The sequence below is a fragment of the Bidens hawaiensis genome, unplaced genomic scaffold, assembly GCF_021521415.1.
Source record: "Bidens hawaiensis isolate Kalapana, Puna unplaced genomic scaffold, B.hawaiensis_p1.1 tig00064517_1, whole genome shotgun sequence".
NCBI lineage: Eukaryota > Viridiplantae > Streptophyta > Magnoliopsida > Asterales > Asteraceae > Bidens > Bidens hawaiensis.
In genome coordinates, this window is record NW_027506552.1 from 59,117 (window position 1) to 79,262 (window position 20,146).

At 35.2% G+C, this 20,146-nt stretch overlaps 2 pseudogenes; one reads left to right on the forward strand and one right to left on the reverse strand.

Moving 5' to 3' along the window:
- Positions 1-1,505: 1,505 nt before the first annotated feature.
- Positions 1,506-7,119, reverse strand: LOC143618164 (importin subunit alpha-like; annotated as a pseudogene).
- An 11,930-nt stretch (positions 7,120-19,049) lies between these two features.
- On the forward strand, positions 19,050-19,897 carry LOC143618163 (ethylene-responsive transcription factor ERF098 pseudogene; annotated as a pseudogene).
- Positions 19,898-20,146: the final 249 nt, after the last annotated feature.

Here is a 20,146-nt window from a genome sequence, read left to right on the forward strand (position 1 = left end):
CTTTTATTAGAATTCAATATTTCATTAATATATAATTACAATTTATGAAATCGCTAGGTGCATCATTTTCGTAATTATAAGGAACTTGTGTGAAAATACACCACAAATTCATATGAATATTTCATTAGAAACATAATTTGAACTTATAAAACAATTTTAATTTGATAAAATATATGTTTTCTTAATTAAACTAATCATTTAACTTTTATAGTTTAATTATATTTCTTTTAAGTATCTCGTGTATCATACGAGTTATAAATGTAACATCCTAAAATTTATAATGTTGAATAAAGAAAGTTACGTTTAGTGATTTCGCGTTATTAATTAATTAATACCGAGTAAAGAACGGATCATGGACTTAGATTAATTGAGATGGGTTAAATGAGAATGGGCCTTAGGTCCATGGGCTTTAAGGGATATAAATATCCCCTAAACCAAGCTAAAACCCTAAACCCTCATTTCATTTCCATCATAATCTCTACACACTCCAAACACACACACACCATAAACGAGCAAGACCCGAGAGAGAGTAAACGTTAGTTGGTATTAGATCTTATTACACGAGATCTAGATTGCATAAACAAGCTAACCAAGATCGAACGAGCGCTAAAGGTATGTTCTTGACCTTTAAAGTTTACGTAGTATTGAACGTTTTTACTTAAAGGTCCAAGCTTTATAGTATATACGGGATATATATACGACCGAAAAAGGTTAGGGAACGTAGTGGGTGATGTCGAACCATAACAAGGGCATTAAAATCGCCAAAATGCTTGATAAAAACTAAACCCGTAGCTGAACTGGACAACTTCGCCTGCAAAACCATAACTTCGCCTGCAAAACCATAACTTCGCCTTCAAAGCTTAACTTCGCCTACGGCCAAGTTCGCCTAACTGGTAACTTCGCCTAAGGCCAAGTTCGCCTAACTGGTAACTTCGCCTAAGGCCAAGTTCGCCTAACTGATAACTTCGCCTAAAGCTAAGTTCGCTTAAGGTTTAACTTCGCCTAAAGTTAAGTTCGCTTAGAAAATAAATTAAAAACCTAATGGAAAATGTGTTAAGACAGTTAATGTAAATAAAATGTCACTATCAGCCGCTGCCTACCCACCAACTCCCATCGTGGCACGAACATAGCCCGTAGTTGGTGGAAAAGGAATATTATACAGCTGGCCGTACCTGCTTGGAAACCTACCTTCGGCTATAAATACTCCAACACCTTGGAACGGTATCATTATCTTATATCATCTTATCTTCTCTCTAGCTATTTCTCTCAATATACACTTATATTCAGAGCAATCTAGTCTGATTCTCACGCCGGAGGGTGGTCACAAGGAGGAACCCCCCCTTCTCAGTGACGAGCTCACGGTGTCTGTTTTGTAGGTCGAGAAGAATAACCATCTTTGCCGGACCTAACCCTCGTGGGAAACATCTACTTAACCCTAAGATTATCCTTAATCTACCGGGGTCACTTAGTGTTTCTTCAACCACAACATATTCAAATCTTCAACAAGATAACTTCATAGATTTTCAGGTAAATACTAAATAGTAAAAAATGGAATTACCTTCAGCTGTTAAAACTGAATCCGCCAGACGGAACATGAACATAATCTCCCGCAAAATCATAACATGACTGACCATCATCACCAACATGTTCATCATCCTCCTCATATGACCAATACGCCTCAAGAATCTTAACCGCCTTCTCATAAATCTCATTATTATCATGACTTTGTAATATCTCAATCTTATCTAACCCCTCAGCATCATCAACCAACTCTGCATAAACATTAACACCACGGTTGTTATCCGCATGTTTTTCCATTTCTCCAACTTTAAGGATGTTATCGAGCCCTTCTAACGAGATAGTCACGATACTCAGATCAGCACACACAAGCAGATCACACAAAGGTTCTATACAGCCTTGATCCACCATATACCTATAAATCATGATTATCATGGTATCGTTTTTATAAATGTCTGTTATGTATAATAATTGTATGTTAACTTGGGGTAAAAAATAATAAAAGGAATGTACTTGATTTGCTCATTGGTACCACCAGTAGTGGCATTTGATATAGCCCATGCAGCCTCTTTTTTGATATCGAATTCAGCATTTTGGAGCAGAAAGACCAGAGGAGCAATTAGTCCAGCCTCAAATCACAGCCTGAAATGTTATAATAAAGAAGAATAAATCATTGTAAATATATCTTATTTCCAAATACAAAATAAAAAATGTGTTCATGCCCGTTTGTTTAACTGAACGAACAAGCTTTTCAGCTCACATTCGCTCGTTTGTTAAATGAAAAAGCATAAACAAACTTCCCGTTGAACAGTTCATGAACGGTTCAGTGAGCGTTCGGTTCGTTTACAAGCCTTGTAAATAGAAACAATGAGGTTTGGTAACAGTCAAAACGGGTGACGGGTCAGGTCAAGTTGACCTTAACCAGAAGCATTCTATGTTTAAAAATAATTCACAGATAATTGGTGCGGTGCATCAAGTGTGATTACAAAATTATATTCTCAATAATAATCATTATTGTGGATAAAATGATATATAACATGGCTAATGCATTGAAGATACACCTTATGTGGCTTTAGACCCATTAGAGAAGAGACAAAAGTCAAATGGGGCAACTAGTAAGTGAAGGGGTTGACCAATTTATACCTGTATTTGTTCTTTGTTTCCTGCAGCGATGTTTGAGATTGCCCAGCAGGCTTCCTTTTTAATGCTCTTCTTATAGTTATGAGTCAGAAAACTAAGCAGACAAGGAAGCGCACCACGCTCGATAATATGCCATCAAATTGAAGAACAAGTGAAGTTATATTTACAATGTCACCATACTAATTCAAATCCAAGTAATTTTCAAACAAATGCCTGATCATACCTGAGTTTGGAGATCGTCACCAGTGACGATGTTTCCAACAATTCGAAGCGCAGGGACGAGTACTGAGGGAGATGGGTGACTAAATAAAAAAACATTAAAACAATTAAGAGTTTAAATGATTGATCAAGAACAGATATAAAAATTATAAACCAAAATAATGCATAACCCACTTTAGAAGCTCAACAAGGCGTGTGCAGACACCAGCATCAATCACAGCTTGAATTTTGTCATTTGTACCATCAGAAAGATAGGATAAAGCCCAACATGCATCGGTTATAACCTCTTCATCATTTTAATGAATTAGACGCTCAAGAACTGGAAGAGCGGGCCTTGTCTGTGATTTAAATAAATGAACTACTTCAAAACCATATTAAACAAACTTAATACTAAAATTATGATGTCATGATTTATTAACTAGTAAACAACCAGCTCAAACGAAGGCTGTGGTTTCCCTCGACAAAAGTTTGATAATGTCCATGTGGCGTTTCTGAGCATGGAAATCCTCGCGTGCTCGTTTAACTGAGAAAGCAATGCAGTCAAAGCACCGTGATCAAGAACAAGATCACGACTGTTGGGTTATGAAGGCCTTTGGGCCGGTTTTATTAGGAGGCCCGGTTTTGGCTCCTAATTATGTTTAACCCTAATCTTGTTTATTATATATATCCCATCATGTAATTGTAATCTTGGTTCTGAGCTAATAAGAAAACCTAGTTGCAGCCCGTGGACGTAGGTCCCCTCGCGGGGACCGAACCACGTTAAATTCTTGTGTCGTTTATATTTTCGTTTATGCGTGTTTATCGTTGTGCATGTGTGTGCTGTTTCGCTTCCGCGCGCCGCTTTGTTCCTAACAAGTGGTATCAGAGCTTTGGCTTGTTGGACACACGGTTCGTTGCACTGGTAACGATTTCGCAGAAGGTTTTGGTTCGAATCTGTTTTTTGGTGATTAGGGTTGGGTAGGTCCGTCACCGTGAATAACTCTTGGAGATCGCAGGGTTAATTTCTGATTCGTGTTCATCAGTGATCGATAGTCAAGATTGGTGGCTGTCAGGCTGAGTTAGGGTTTGACTATTTATTATCAACCGTAAATTAGGGAACCGGGTTTTGTGAAGACCATTTAGGTTCGGGTTCAGATTTGTTTGCAAGAGATTAGTCTGAGGTAACTTTATATAGTTTATTTACAGTTAGTTGATTTATCGGTTATTGCAAGAGCAAATCGGTTTATTTGGCAGTCATCTGTTGAACAATCGTCAAGTTTAGGCCCGTGCCCTTGTTGTGTCTGTTCACTGTTTTCGATTTGTTCTCGTTTGTTATTGTTATAACTGAAGACGAGGTGGTTATGATCGGAATGTTGACGGTTATGGATTTTGGTTGATTGGTTTGTCATGTGAACTTGGATATAGTACTGGTGATGGATAAACTTGGAGAAAATGGAACCAGCGGGTGTGCTGGTGACGGCATAAGTGAAAAAAAAATGAGGTTAGTGGCAAGTCATGTAAACTATTGCTCGTTTGGATGATCTTTCGGTTAGGGTTTGAGTTAACTGATCGTGTGTACGGTCATAGAACCCTTGGTACCGCTTGATTTCATGAAAGTTCTACTGTTGTTATAGCTGTTTGCCTGTTAGCTGGTTCGAAACTGTGATTATTACTTCTTGTTCGTTTGGAATTGTGAAGTTATATCTTGTTTGGTGGTGATCAGTGGTACACCATTTGAGAGGTTCATAATCTCGTGTTGGGTAAAGTTATTTGCCGGGATAGTACGAGTGGGGTTCATCTCATGGAGTGTTGGTGTGGCATGGGTTGGGATAACAGAGACAGTGGGAGCTGGGCATAGTCGACTTGGTAGGTTGCGTAGAGGTGAGACATTTTAAAGGTCGATGTCGAAAGGTTTGGAATTCTGCTTTTGAGAATGTATCTGGGGTTGATGCATTGGGACTCAGTGAAGGCGGTGACGATTCTTGGGTTCAAGATTATGGTATGCTTTATTTGTTACTCACTTCAATGAAGCATTGTTGAATCTTTTAATTAAAGACTTTTGGAAGATACGATTTTTTTTTTTGTATCGTCGGAAGAAGTGAACCACCTTCCGAGTTATAAGGTCTTGGCTCGCTGAATCGGGTAGAGCTAAGGGGTTTCAGTTTGCAGACATGAAGCCTGGAGCCACAGCGATGTTAGCTTGAGCGTATTCGGAGGTCTGAACATGTTCGGGGTTTTGGTAACAGTGGGAGCACGCAGGTGTGTTCTAGGTTTGTTTCCAAAGGGACGTTGGGTTCGGAGGACCAGGAATCCGAATTTGAAAATCTCTCCTGGTATAGTCTGCTGATTTGGAGAGTGTTTATCCTCTGGAAGTCTTTGAAGCCGGTTGTGTGAGTAAGTGAGGGTCGGTTAAGATTGAGGATGAGTCATTGGCGAGTTTTGTCATGGCTGGGTCTGGGATGACCGGATTGGAGTTCTCGGGAGCTTCAATAGGCCTTTCAGGTAACTGATGAGAAGGGCGGATGCAACCAGGGTGTGGATTGGTAGAAATCTTAGTTTGTTCCTAGAGAACTGGAGGCTTGGAGAACTTCTTTTGTTGAAGTTTTAACTAGTTCTTGGAACTGGAGGCTTGGTAGATTTCTATTACTGAAGATTACTAGAGTTACTGGATGAATGAGATTGTTATATTTACTTGGATGGCAGGCTGGAATTTATCGCAAGGCCTTCAAGTGGGAGATTGTTGGGTTATGAAGGCCTTTGGGCCGGTTTTATTAGGAGGCCCGGTTTTGGCTCCTAATTATGTTTAACCCTAATCTTGTTTATTATATATATCCCATCATGTAATTGTAATCTTGGTTCTGAGCTAATAAGAAAACCTAGTTGCAGCCCGTGGACGTAGGTCCCCTCGCGGGGACCGAACCACGTTAAATTCTTGTGTCGTTTATATTTTCGTTTATGCGTGTTTATCGTTGTGCATGTGTGTGCTGTTTCGCTTCCGCGCGCCGCTTTGTTCCTAACAACGACATCTGGGAGAATCACCGGCCACGTTTCCCAAAGCCCAAACAGCCTGCAACAAAGAGGTGGCCAAAACATTATTATAAATGTGTATCCTGATTTTGAAACACACGCCTATCATTCCCTAACTCCAAACCCTAGATCTAAACACTCTGTTAAAGATTACCTGTTCGCGCACTTCGTCACTTGGAGAAGCTAAAAGCTTGACAAAAATTGGGACAGATCCAAGATCAATTACAACCTTTGTGTTCTCAGATGTTCCCGAGGCAATGTTTGTGAGTGCCCAAGCAGCCTCAAACTGATGAAAAAATAGCAAGGTTAAAAATATACACTAAAAACTCAACAAAACACGCAAACAAGTAAAGCATTACCTGAAGCTGTGGAAAATCTTCCCTCTTTAAAAACTCAACAAAACCAGGTACAACTCCCGACTGTATAACTACATCAATTGGTGGACTTTGTTCTGTGAAACAAAATTTAACTAATTAAATAACAATGTGCGTCTTGAAACCAAATATAATCTGCAAAAGTATTATCATTTATGAATATGTATACCTATGGAAAGCAATTTACGAAACTCGATAGTTGCTTCCAACTGCATATTATTATCATTCGAAAAAACTCCAGCAGCCATAGAAAGAAGATTTTCAAACTGCAAATTAATCAACTCAGTGAAAAAATTATGTCTGCAACTAGATCAAATATTGACTAATCAACCCTAAACCTAACTAATACTCCTATGTCTAGAGAAATTATATAGTTACGTATATTCCCAGTGTTGTAAAAGAAATGGCAATTAGTCACCGCTTAATCGCTAATATGCAACAGATTGTATTTCACCTAATCAAGGACCAAGCAGTCAGTGAAAGCCGGTCCAAATCGGCCCAAATCATTCAAATTTAGATAAAAATCATTAAAGTATTGTTAAAATTATTATACTTATTTTGAAAAAATATATATAGAATTTTGTGTATACATATAACTTTGAAAAATTACATATAAACTTCCAATACGATTAATCCCTAGCCTAGCGAGTTCTATAACACTGTACGTTCTGAATACCTTTTTCTCGACAGGGTGCGTTTGAACAGGAACAAGTTCACGCTTTTTAAGCAAGTTCTCCTCTCGTTTATTCTTCTGGATCTCAACCATATTGTCCTCCCTACGCCTCCTTCCTTCCTCCGGGTCAACTGACACCTTGTAATTGCTCCGGCGAACCTCGGTCTTCTCTCTAGGTCTCAAAGACATAATTAATACCTAATTGATTTCACAACATTGAAAAATTAGAAACCTAAAATGCAATTACGTATAATACAAACATTGATGGTAAAAACTCGTTAGATTAAGGGTAATTTGAAAAGGATACGACACAGATACATGCAAACTGATTGTAAATACTCAGTTGAATCACTAACACTTACAAGAAACCTAAAACACCAATACATATATCAATATATTATACACAAACTGATTGTGAAAACTCGTTGAGATAAAGCTAATTAAACGAAGATACGATATGCAAATTGATCGTAAATACTCAGTTGATTTCACTCACACTTATTAGAAACCTAGAATAAGTAAAAACAGCTAATTCATACTATGCAGATACATCATACATGCAAACAGATTGTAAATACTTGATCGTAAATACTCTTTTATTTGTGGCAAACTCGATCTAGATACGATGCAGATAGATGTGTAGTTTGTATATTTATCGATAAATACTTGATTGTATATACTCGTGAATATCACTAACACTTATTAGAAACCTAGAATACATTTACATATATATCAATATATTATACACAAACTGATCTCAAAAACACATTGATATTTAGTGATGATTTGATCATAGAGATATGATGTAAATAGATGAGTAATATGTGTATAATAATCGATGCATGCATGCATGCATGATTGTTTGATGTAACGAAATTAAAACTAAATTAATGAAACGAACCTGAAGAAGAAGAAGAGATAAAACCCTAGCAGGGAAAATAATAATAATATGCAAATGATGAGGGTGCGGAGAAGGTTTAAATAGTTAAGGCGTAGAGATCTTTTTATTCATTTCATGATGAATTAGTCCTTATACTTTGATACCTTTATATTAATTGTTAGCAATATTGTTCACTTTTTACAAGTTTTATCTTTATTTTTTCATGATTTTCGTGACACTTTTTAAGTTGAAACTTATAATTTTATAGTGATAAGGGCACTAGGGGTGCAACTGATCGAGGTAGTTCGGTAAGATTGGGTAAAGTGGTTAAATGATTCAACAAATGGTTTCAACTTTGATTTTCGGGTATATATTACTTCCCGATCAACAATGGTTTCTTTCATCTTGGTACGTGATTGGGTTGTTGTGGCACTTGGGTAGTTTTGTCATTTGTGCATGCTGAACACCACCCCTAACCAAATTGAGTTTATTTAGGTAGTTTTGAGTTGTCTTCAAGTGAATGGTTGAAATATTAGGGTAGTGAGATATGTGCCTTTAGTACCCCCGATGATATAAATGGGCCATTTTTTTTATCAAATCATGAATATCTGAGTCATATTTATTTGCGAGTTTATGTGTTTGTTCAGGTTGTGGCGTGTTTGACTTGTGCTGAGTTGACCTGTTAATATGTAAACACCACCCGTTTAACATCTTTTTATATGATGAGATAACCATGGATTGTTTTTTTTCCTCGTAGATTGGACACATAGGGAGATCATGATAGTTAATTTGTTTGTCGTGTGATACACTAAAAATGATATGGAATGACACTTTTTTTTTATTGGCAACTAGCATTAAAAGGAGCCTCATAGCAAGATGATGGATAACCAAAATTACAAAATTCGAAAGTCCCGAAACAAGAAAGACTATCACAGTGGGAAATTAACAAAGTTGGCACCATTTCTTACTCTAAGCTAGGCAAGTGTGCTTGATGCTTGATCCATATAAATAAGGTGACAATATTATGGATATGTATGAAAAATAAGGAACGCTCTTCAACAACAAACCTAGCTATTTCAATTGTGCGGTTAGTAGGAGACCATAAGGCAATCTCATTTCTATGGACGCTCCCTTCTTACTAACAATTATCTTGTTAAGACACATCAATCGGTGAATTCTGGGTCACAAATAGTTTATTCTTAGTCAAAATTTTGTTAATTCTCTGCTATCAAGGATACGAATACTCGAAAGAATCTACATGAGCGTAAGCGTATGTACATTAATATTTGTATGCATGTTAATGTACAATGCTTGAATAGGAACACTATATTTGAGATTTTTTAGAAGTATACTACTACTACATTGACAACTAAATTGTATAATGTGGTCAAATTTTCATGAGTGAAAAGTATGGTCTTAGAATACTAATGATGGTTAAATACAAGGTCTCATAATAAATGAGCCCGAACAAGTAGTTAATAGAGAAACGTATTGTTTAATGGGATTTGGAATTTGATAACTTCCAAATATTTGAAAATTGAAAATTGAAAGTGCAGAGTCGGTGCAGGAGATGCTAACTTTTTGTCATCTCATAATTATCATATTAGCATGTCACGTTTAAATACATTTATACATTATCTTTTAATAATATACGGGTGTAACGAGCCAATCTCCAATGCTATTGTGCATTTTAATCGAATCATCTCAACAATTGAATTGAGATTGCAATTTAAACAATGCAACAATAGCTAAATTTAAATTCAATATTTATTGAGTTCTACAAACCAAATACACCCTTAAAAATAAGCTCGTAAAAAGCTCATTGCCCTGATAGTCTGCACTAAACTTTGTTAGCGGAGGGACGTGGGGTTCAATCTTGTTTAAAATTTCTAACAAAGGGGGACCTGATGATGAATCACAAGGGAGAAGGATGGTTGAGTTGACAGTAAGAGAAATGGAGCTGGTAGATATAGATGGTAGTGCAAGGTTTTTCATCGGGAGGGTAGTTTCAAAGTGGAGAAGAAACAAAGGAGAGATGGGTAACGGATTGAGGCATTGATGCAAGAACATTTTACACACCACCCCAACCTCTGCACTTGAGTTGGATGGATCACTTCCTCACCCCATGCCTTGTCCGTCCCCCCCCCCCCCCCTCCCCCAACAAGTAGGGGTAAAGCGACACATTTTTCTATACGCTTTCTAAAATGCACATATTAAACCATAAATCACACATGTGAAAACATATAGAAATAAATTAAATGTACAACATTCGAAAAAATAACAGCCTCTCTTGTTTTTTTTTACTTTTCACTATTAGGGAGTTTAAAAATAGTTTACACAATGCCATAAATCTAATAATAATTTACTTTTTACATATGTTAGATTAATAAATATAACGTTTTGAACTTTTTTGTTAGATATTTAGTAGGGGTGTCAACTCCTGACATGACCCGAAACCCAACACGAACCCGACACGAAAAAATATAGGTTTTTGGTCGGCTGACACGACCCGTTTTCTTAAACATGTCAACCCAAACCCGACACGTTTAAAAAACAGGTCAACCCGAACCCAACCCGTTAAAAAGTGGGTTGACCTGTTAACCCGTTTAACAACTTTAGAGAAGTTAATATTTTGATTTTAGAGAAAAAAAGTTCTAAAATTTAAAGTTAAATACTTAGATTTTTATTTTTTTATATATCAATTAACATTTAAAAGTAAAACTTTTTTCTTTTTACACTACTTTTATCTACTTTTTACTTCAAACATTTTTACATTATTAAGTCTAACTATCTATTCTACGGTTATTTCGGTTGTTTGTTCTTATTGAGCTAAATGTGTGAACATAAGTTTGTTAATTGAGAATGAGAAATAAATACGCAAAAATAATTAGATTTATCACAAATTATTAACAAGTTTTATATAATTAAGAGAAATTAATTGTTTAATTTATTTCTAAGTCAATAAGTATTACTCAAATACGTATATGATAGTAAAACGGGTTGACCCGAAACACGACACGAATTTAAATGGGTCGACACGACCCGACACGAATAAATATATGGATTGGGTTAGGGTTGAAGAATCTCAACACGCTGACCCGCCAACCCGAAACCCGTCAACCCACCAACCCGACACGTTTGACACTCCTAATATTTAGTCATTTAGATAATATATTAAAAAAATGGTGCATGTGTCATTAGTAAAAAAATGCTTCTCAACAAGTATAAAAGTATCTTATTCATCAACTTCGACGGCATACATTTGGTTTGTGTTTTATGTTATGAGAGCTTCATAATGAACCAAGCCACGTTCTAAAATGAACTATGATAAATGAGATATTGATGCTTGATGTTAGAAGTTTAAGCAAAAGCTAAAAAAAATTAACAAAATAAGTGAAAGCTATGACAACTTATCCCACATAGTTGAGTGCTTTGTAGCAACAAGTAATCGTCACTTAGAGCTTCTTTCGGAAGAAGACACACACGACCCTAAAGATTGTTTTGAAAACGAGATTGGGTTATGCAACAATTCTACATTTGAGCCAAATGGGAAGACTATCTGATAATCAATTTGGATTGATATCCTTAATGCGAATAAACATGATCTAAAAAGGTGATCTATCATTTCAGAATATACGTTATGATATTATATAATGTGAAAGAAGTTGAGACCATTAGAAACCCTCCATAGCCAACGTCTATGATATTGAAATCTTGTTCACGTCATTCCCCAACCAAAAAAAAATAACCTTTAAACTATCTTTATATAAATAAAAACAATACTTATATAAATCATTTTCCTATATTATATGTTTATTTTATATTACAAAAAAAAAAAGCAAAACGTAATGATTAAAAAGGTTTCTCTTATAGGACCACCACTCTTTTTGTAGTCTTCCCTCCAAGGCCATCTTGATTATGTATTCAACTGTAAAATATATACATATATATATTCATTTTCAAGTAAAAAAGATAATAGAAAGAGACGTTATAAAAAGCATAAAAAACACACAATCTTTTTCTTGATTTGCAAATAACTTTTTCCACTTAAAAGACAATTTTTTAAAATACAGAAAACAGTGAAAGATTTCTCAAATAGATTTTATTTTATTTAGACCCAATTACAAATTTTGTCCTCTAAAAAAAGTCAATTTACGGTTCGTATTCTTTGTTAAGTTTCTTTGCAGACGGTGTACTTTAAACATTTTTTTCCCTACACGTTACGTCCTTTACGCTAACTGGGTTAGAAAAACTCAGTTAAATGACAACATGTGCATGGCATGTGAGGGCATTTTGGTCTTTTCAACGAAGTGTATAAACATACACACACTCTCTCTCTCTCCTTGTCTTCTTCTCTCTATAAACCACCACCACTACCAACCTCCTTCTCTCAGCCTTGACCACCACCAAACCAACCCCCTTTCTCAGAGCTCGCCGGAAAATAATAATAGCTTCGAGATCTGCCCGAATCTCGCCGGAAACAACCATTGGTGGTTCGAGATCTGCCCGAATCTCGTCGAAAACAACCACCACCACCGTTAACATGATCAGACATAACCAGATCTGTTAGGTTAAGTGGTCTAATCATAACATCTTACCCGAATCTCGCCCGGATCTCAGATCTGTTAGGTTAAGTGGGCTCACCGGAAAATCGGGTTAAGTGACTGTAACAGGCAATGGTAGGGGTCGGGTGGAGACTTTAACATGTCAGTGTCGCCGGAAAATCGGGTTAGGTGACGGTCAGTGGGTGGGTTAGGTGAATAGGGTTTTCGGATAGGGGTTTTGGAAAAGGATGGGTCGGGTTCGGGTGATAGGGATCGTTTGCGTTTGTGAACGGAAAGTGTGGCGGCGGTTTGTGAAATGGAGAGGAGGTGGTGGTGGTGGTTGGAGATGGGTTGTTGACGGCGATGGTGGGGAGTGGGAGGTTGGATATTACGGAGGAGAGTAGGTGGGGGTATGGAGAGGAGGTGGTGGTGGTGGGTTGAATGGAATTTGTAACAAGGTGGGTAGAGGTATGGTGGCCGGAATTTATGGCAATGGTGGTGGCTTAGAGAGAAAGAAGAGAGAAAGGAGGGGAAGGTATTATATATATATATATATATATATATATATATATATATATATATATATATTTTTTTTTTCTTTTCTTTTTTTAAATTTAAAGATACATTAAAATTACAATTATGCCCATCACATGTCTGGCACATGCCATACTTAACTGAGTTTTTATAACCCAGTTAGCGTAAAGGACGTAACGTGTAGGAAAAAAATGTTTAAAGGACACCGCCTGCAAGAAAACTAAAAAAAGGACACGAACCATAATTTGACTTTTTTTAAAGAACAAAATTTGTAATTCTGTCTTTTATTTATTTATATTGCAAGAATCCAACCAATTTGTTGATTGACCCCATGACACCATTTAATGCTTTTATTTCTGTAAATTATTAAAGAATGTGACCACTTAAAAACCATATACCCTTCAATAATGTTGCTCTAAATCCTCTCAAAATCTATGCATTCTGCATTTCAGTTCATTCCTTTTTGTTCTTATATGTTTTATTATCTTCAGGGCATATGAGATTCTTGATTTCTTGATGTTCATGTAAGTTTTCACTTATTATTATTTTTTATACTTTTATTTGATGAATTCTTGAAAAATATCATGTGGGTTATAATCTTTATGCTTGTTTTGATCTGGGATTTTGAGTTTAAAGTGTAAAGTTTCATGCTTTTGGAATATGTAGGGTTTAGTTTGTACCAATGTAGCTAAATTATGAATCTTTTTGTTGAATTATTGGATATTTCACCTGGGATTTGGTAATCTTGATTGCTTTTATATGTGATAATGAGTTAAATTCATGAATCAAGTCTGTTTACTGAATGAAATTTGTAAGCTTTTTATGCTTGTTTTGATCTGGGATTTGAGTTCAAAGTGGAAAGTTTGTGTTTTTTTGGTCAAAGGTCAATGGTGAAGAATTTGAAGTGTTGATCTTGATCAATCATGCTGATTGGAATAACTAATAGCTACTGTCTAAGGTTTAATCTGTACAAATGTAGCTAAATTATGAGTCTTTTTGTTGAATTATTGGATCTTTAATCTGGGATTTGGTTATCTCGATTGTTCTTATAAGAATTATGAGTTGAAATCATGAAATTATGCCTGTTTAGTGGAAATCTTTGGTGTTTTATTAGAAAATGATGTTATAGTGTTACAATGGAATTCATGTTTTAAGTGCTTTTGTTGACTAATTTAGGCTTTCAGAATGTTTGACCTTTGAAAATTATAGTCCAACTTTTCGCCTTGAAATTTAGCACAATTTTACATTCTCATCAGAATTATAATAATAATTATTTGGTTGTACCCTTTGGAAAATATTGATTTATATTTTTCGTACCACAATACACACCTAATACAAGAATGTTAGATAAATTACTAAATTATTTTGAGTTTGACTCTTGAAAGTCATGTAACATCCTAAAACTTATAATGTTAAATAAAGAAAGTTACGTTTAGTGATTTCGCGTTATTAATTAATTAATATCGAGTAAAGAACGGATCATGGACTTAGATTAATTAAGATGGGTTAAATGAGAATGGACCTTAGGTCCATGGGCTTCAAGGGATATAAATATCCCCTAAACCAACTTAAAACCCTAAACCCTCATTTCATTTCCATCATAATCTCTACACACTCAAACACACACACACATACCTACACCTATATACGGCCGAGAGCGAGAGTGGGATCCAAGACCAAGTAAACGAGATTCTTGATAGATCCTTCAATACGCAAGGTAAATACAAGATCTAGGGTCTGTGACTAAGCCAAACAAACACGAAAAGGTATGTTTTGATCTTAAAGTTTACGTTTTATAAACGTTTAGCATTGAAACTTAGAACGAGAGTACAGTGGGTATAAACGAAACATAAAGTTGTAAACTTGATGATAAATACGAGTGTAATGAACCCGAAAATGGAAACGGTCAGTTAATGAACCCTTAACACTAGTATTGAACGTTTTTGAGCTTAAAGGTCCAAACTTTACGTGTTTTCGGGTCAAACCATATCCAAAAACGACCATAGGATTGATCGCGAGTTGGTTAAATATCGTATCCAAGAGTTTCACGCCAAAACGATGATGATTTTGGGGGATTAAGGTTGAACAGAGGCGTAGCTGGGCAACTTCGCCTGCAAGCGATAACTTCGCCTGCAAGCGATAACTTCGCCTGCAAGCTTAACTTCGCTTGCAAGCAAGTTCGCCTAGCTGGTAACTTCGCCTAAAGCCAAGTTCGCCTAACTGATAACTTCGCCTAAAGCTAAGTTCGCTTAAGGTTTAACTTCGCCTAAAGTTAAGTTCGCTTTGAAAATAAATTAAAAACCTAATGGAAAATGTGTTAAGACAGTTAATGGAAATAAAATTTTTCCAAGCTGACCTGGCAGCTCGACCCCAGCCAGGGGCTCTGCCCCTTGGACCCTGCTAGGGGCTGCCGCCCCTAGACCCCGCTGCCAGGGGCGCTGCCCCCGGACCCCCGTTCGTTGTGGGTAGTAGTTAAGACTAGAAAGATGATATGAGTAGTGATAGTTAATTGATACGTATACTTGTTATACAGTCAGCCGTGCACAACTGAAGAAAGGGATTACGATTAACGGTGAACGTAACCGTGTTCAGGTGAGTTTCTAGCCCCATTTATGTGTTATGTTTTCGGGGCTGTGTGCATACTCAATATGTTTGTTTATACGCTTATCCTAAGAGATAAGTGTATGCCTTATGTGAATAATGTGAAATGTCTGAATGATTGCTTGATGGTACGTGAACGATCTTCGGATATTGCACGTACTGTCAGGTTGTAACGCTATGTATAAGGTAAGAATGATATGTATGCTTATGTGTATGAACGTGATAAAGTTAATAAAAGAATGAAAGGATGGTTGTATGGTTGTATGGTTACGAAAAGGGTACCGAGCCCTAATAATACTCAAGGTATGACGTATGGTTGTATGGTAACGAAGAGGGAATCGAACCCTACTAATATTCGAGAACTAGGGAACCGAACCCTACTAATATTCGAGGAAAGAGGGTACCGAGCTCTAAAATACTCGAGGAAAGAGGATATCGAGCCCTAATAATACTCGAGGAAGGAGGGTACCGAGCCCTAATAATACTCGAGGAAGGAGGGTACCGAGCCCTAATAATACTCGAGGAATGTAGGGCGTAATACTCTTTATAACGTAAGATGTGAAAGTAAGAAAGTATGAAAGTATGAATGAAAGAATATAAGTTATTGTGTATTGTATAATGTATGATTAACTAGAACTCACTCAGCGTAGCTGACTTTTAGTATGCACACAGGTGAGTAGGATGAGACAGCTGGCTTGAGTGGGGACACATGACAGAAGAATAAGAGTCTGGCATCTGAAGACTTATGATGTTTTAATTTTAATGCTTTAATGTTGAAAGATAAAGGATGTTTTGAGACAAGTTATGAATTATGTAATGTTTTATGAAAGTTTTATATTCCGCGTAAAGTTTTAATTAACTCTGATATTTAGAACTGTGTTTATGAGTAAATCCAACACGAAAGTAGGGCTACCGGTAACGGGGCCTTACAATAAAGCTAGTTATTAATATTTAAAACTAAAATTATATACATATTGATATAGGTACATGCGTAAATAGTTATATAATAACTTCACAATAAAAACTCTATTGTTGGATTAAAGGTAAAAATCAAATATATCTATTGCAAAAAGTAAAGTATTTGGTATAGCAATGGCCGCATGGCGTGTCTTCTTCGTAATTAGTTTATATCATATTAAAGGGTTAAACTCGCTATCATTAGGCATTAACATATTGAAGAGATTCTAGAAGAAAAAATTGATGATGATATGACATTTTTTTATTATCATATTGAAGAAATTCTAGATGAAAATACAAATAAATGATGATGATATGACATTATTTATTACTATTATAATTATATAATTAATTAGTAACACCTCCAAATAGTCAATCTTAAATTTAACACTTTATTAAAAAATAGTGTCAATCATAAGTTAATTATATTTATATATATATATATATATAGGAATAGGGGAAGGTTTAACATGAAGTAGAAAACAATATCAATACACCAAAAATGAGTTCGGAAAAATTTTCCATTATAATAACAATCTATATAAGCAATGTTTCATAATTACAAAGAAAAAAAAAATCTAATAATAACAAAAGAATCAAATCAACAACAAATACTTATAACAACAAAAGAAAAAATCTTAATAATAACAACAAAAGATAAATCAACAAATACATATAACACATCTCATAATCGAAATCATTAAATACAAACAAAAAATAACACAAGAAGGTAGTCACGTAAAAACAAACAAACAAACAAAAAGGTGGTCACGTAACCACCTACACATCCGGCTTGACCCTTACAAATGTTAGTTTAAAATAATTACATCTTACCAACGAAGAAATACATAAAGAAACTTAGACAGAAAAAATGGTTAAATGCTTTCAAATAATATTCATGTCAACATTGTAGTATTATATCCAAAGCTATACGAAGAGCATGTACTTCATGTGCTATAACTCTATAAGGTGCTTGGTTCTTGAATTTCGAGGATTTAAGTCCCGTTGTAAACTGTGAAGTAGGATTATGAGTATATTATAATTTGTTATTCTAATAAAAGAAAGTTATAATTGACACTATAATCACATGATTTTCATATAAATATAACAAGATTTTCATGCATGTACGATCAACAATACATGCATAATAATCTATACTAATTTAAAAATGCATTAGCATTTACCATCAACCTAATCAGATAGTTTTCATTCATAAAAGCTTCCCTTCCATTTAAAGTCATTTTCATGCACAGCGTTCACATAATCCTCATTTCCATAATCATGCTAGTCACACTCTTATAAACCACGTGGTATCATATTATTCATCTTGATCGATCATCATCACAAAAAGTCATAGGCTATATTCATGTGCCGTTCGATCTTCATGTAATTTCATTAATCCTTTTACTTAGCCTTAATCATGCATTCACATACTGACATATCGGCCTCGCACATTATCATGGCAATATTTACAATTCATATGACCAAATATTTATACAACTATGGAAAGGATTTTTGATACACAATTATGGTTTGACAAACTTCATTATAATAAAACATCTGATTATATATAACACGGCTTTAAATATACATATACCAAAAATAATTATTTTTATAATTTTATCTGTAAATAAACTCGTTCCATTTGACTAATACATATTAATGCATATTTGTATCTTACTGTTGTAATTTTGACTTATGATTAGTATTATCTAAGCTATGCTAAAGTCATTTTGTTTTCTTTTCCTATTTAGTTTACTTATATACGGAGTATAACATTTTCTTTGACTAATAGATGTTGATACCAATTCATATTTGTTAAATAGTTATTAATTACTTTCAAATCTAATTAAGTTGTCCTTTAATTTGTTTTGGATTGTTTGTCTCATGTAGTAGGATTCATGAATTATATAAATTATTTAATACAATACTAGTTTTAAAATGTTTAATAATGCTATATCCCAAATTATTATGCTTGAGCACCAAACTATAGAGACCAAATAACAATTAATTATATTAATGAATTCCTTTAAATGTAGAGATCCTAGTTTTAGAGTTCGGTTTAGTTCTTTATAAAAGTCCCCCCCCCCCCCCCCCCCTTTTAGAGAGGTTAAATGCATAGAAAAAAATACTTTCCTCAAATTTTACTTTTATACACGGCAAATTTAACTTTACATTTCTTTTATTTACAACAAGACTTAATTAAACCTTCACCTTGAAAATAATATTAGGCATATTGATCATAAGTCAATTTTGACAAAATGTAATTTGACAAACCAATTCCTAAAATGTTGTCCACACTATAATTGGTCGACAATATCAATTTTTAATCATTACTTATTGAGATTTTAACTAACCAGATTATGTCTCGCGTAAAAAACTATCGACTCGTTAGATATATCTTTAAATCGTTGGAGCCAACTAGATTAAAATGTAGGATTCCGATGAGCTTATTTGACTTCCGATCGAATCTTTTTGGTTTTCGACGAGATTTTTGAACAAATGGTAAAAGTTATCAATGATTAAAAAATGATCACGTTAGACAATTTTTTATGAAAGACATTACAAGAATTGAATATATATTGATTGATCAAATGAAGTAATGAACATGTTGTTTTGACAGGCTATATCGATTTATGTCATTTTCACTGAATATTACTTTCCTTAAATACCTAATATAGTTGTATATTCTATTCATGGTATCCCCACGTGCTTGCAACTTGTTGTTTGCTCGTGTCAGGTGTTAAGGAAGCTTCACCTTAATGGCGGCTGGTCTTTTCAAACGTTTGAACCTGAATTCAATCCACCACATACGACTCATTATTATCAAATAAATTCTTTTCAGATAATATTTATACCAACATCTTCACAATTTCAACACAACAATTCTACTGTCTTAACAATATTATTATGGATACACATCAAGAACCGGCTGGAAGTACTAGTGAGCGAGGACGGAGAGAGAACAAGTACCGAGGCATCCGAAGGCGCCCGTGGGGGCGGTACGCGGCTGAGATACGTGACCCGACAAGAAATGGTGCACGTTCGTGGCTAGGAACGTTTGACACGGCCGAGGAGGCGGCTAGAGCTTACGATAGAGCCGCCTATGCTTTAAGAGGTCATCAAGCTATACTTAACTTCCCTAATGATGGTCATTACCGGAGTGTTAACTCGTTCAATGTGGAGATGTCGTCGGGCTCGGGTTTTTCTCACATACCGTCGTTATCAGGAAGCTCTATGTCGTCAATGTCTTCGTCTTCGCCTTCTTGGGTATCGTCGTCGAGTGGCAACAATGGGAGATTGGAAAGAGACCCGGTGATCGAATTCGAGTATTTGGATGATAAGCTTTTGGAAGATCTTCTTGGGAAAGATTCTCCAGAAAACACAAAGAATTAACAAATGTCAAAGTTCAAACAAGAGATCATTTCTTTGTGGAATTAATAGGGTTTTATTTGGGAATGTTCAAAAAGACAAAAAATGTGCATTTAGAATCATATTCACGTTTGAAATGCATGTTTTAAGTTTTTTATGGATGAGTATTTTTTCAAGATTTTTGGGGTATGAGTGCATTGAAATGTGATTGGTCGGCATGTTGTATGTTTTTTTTGGTTTCGATGGTTTGGATACAAATGATTGATAAATCTAATGCTAATTTTTTTTGTTTTTACAAAAATACATACAAATTGAATTCAAAGAAAAA